Raw genomic sequence first — 1,814 nt, forward strand, 5'->3', positions numbered from 1 at the left:
TTATATGTATTTTATATATTCTGTTGGATATTGCACCCTCTTTAAATATATCAGATTTGGCCTTTCTCAGATACGTATTTTTTTTTCCAGTTTTAGCACTAGAGATCTTTTTCACAGATAGAAGGTATGATGAGAGTTGGGAGAGCAACTTGAAAACGGCAATGGAATTTCCTTCTGAGCCACAGAGGGAGTAGAGACTGAAGCAGAAGAGGTTATGGTTATTTGGAGGGCTTCTCAGCCCCTCTCTCCTGCCCGTCGGAGCCCCGGAGCTGGGACTCGCTCAGCCGGCGTCACCATGACCAAGTCTAGTAGCAAGGACAGGAACCTCCGCGACAAGCTGGACAGCAACGACCTGGACCTGAGCCTCAGCGACCCGAATGAGGTCCCCGTCAAGGAGCTTGCCGCCTTCCCAAAGGCCACCCTACTGGATCTGTCCTGCAATAAAGTGATTACTCTACCGTCGGATTTCTGTGGCCTCAGGCACCTTGTGAAGCTGGACCTCAGTAAGACCAAACTGCAGCAACTGTGGGCCGACTTCGGCCGTCTGGTCAACCTCCAGCACCTGGCTCTCCTCAACAGGCTGCTCACCCTGTCTGTCAGATTTGCTCAGCTCAAGAGCCTGAAGTTGGCTGGACCTGAAGGATAACCCCCTGGATCCTGTCCTGGCCAAAGTGGCAGGCGATTGCTTGGATGAGAAGCAGTGTAAGCAGTGTGCCAGCAAGGCGTGACAGCACATGAAGGCCTTGCAGGCGGATCAGGAGCGAGAGAGGCTGCGGCGACTAGAAGTAGAACGAGAGAATGAGAGGAAGCGGGAGGCCAGGCAGGGAGCTAAGGAGGCTCAGGAGCGGGAACTAGGGAAGCGGGAGAAGGCAGAAGAGAAGGAGCACCGGAGAAAGGAGTATGATGCCTTCAAGGCAGCCAAGAGGGAGCGGGAGAAGAAACCTAAGAAGGAAACAAATCAGGCCACGAAATCTAAGTCTGGCTCTCGCCCGCGGAAGCCACCACCCCGGAAACACACCCGGTCCTGGTCTGTGCTGAAGCTGCTGCTGCTGTGCGTGGCCGGTGGGCTGGTTGCTTGCCGGGTGACAGAGCTGCAGCAGCAGCCCCTCTGCACCAGCGTGAACACCATCTACGACAGTGCGGTCCGGGGTCTGCGCAGCCAAGACATCCTCCAGTGGGTCCTGCAGACCGATTCTCAGCAGTGAGCTTGTCCTCAACACCCGCTGCCTCCCAGCCTTGGAGCTTGGATTCCTATGGAATTGGGTTCTGCTGGAAAACAACCTCTTTTTAGCGTCAGACCTGCCTGCCATCATCAAATGGCTGCTGATTGGTACTTGAGACCTCCTCTTCGTAGGACTTCTTTGTTCCTTAGTCAGGGTTCCCTGGTTTAAGGAGGAAAAGTGGGAGGTGGGGACAGTTACCTGCATGCCTAAAGGGACAGTCTGGGGGGCTGGGGAGAGGAAAGAACATAGCCTTTTCTAGTTGTTATGCAAAGCTGTGTAAAGGCAAGGCTCGTTTCTACTAAATGGTCAGCTGTCACTACACTTATACCTTTTTTATCACAAACCCTCTTTCATTCCTCCCTGGGTAGCCAGGGCAGATCAGGAGGCTGTGCGTTTTTGGCGACTAGAGTTTTGCCACACTCAGCAAATCTAACCTAAATTGGGGGGGAGAGTATACCTGTTTTCTTAAGGACTTCAGGCATTCAGACTTTTTAGTGACCATACACACTCTCAGGCCGTGAAAGGGACTTCAGGATCATCCGGAATAATATAACACCTGCAGACAGGAAAACTGAGACCTTCCATGACTTC

General features: G+C 52.8%; 1 pseudogene; it reads left to right on the forward strand.

Moving 5' to 3' along the window:
* Nucleotides 1-295: 295 nt before the first annotated feature.
* LOC124246284 (leucine-rich repeat-containing protein 59-like) lies at nucleotides 296-1,268 on the forward strand (annotated as a pseudogene).
* Nucleotides 1,269-1,814: the final 546 nt, after the last annotated feature.

Source organism: Equus quagga, chromosome 11 (assembly GCF_021613505.1).
Source record: "Equus quagga isolate Etosha38 chromosome 11, UCLA_HA_Equagga_1.0, whole genome shotgun sequence".
NCBI classification, from domain to species: Eukaryota; Metazoa; Chordata; class Mammalia; order Perissodactyla; family Equidae; genus Equus; species Equus quagga.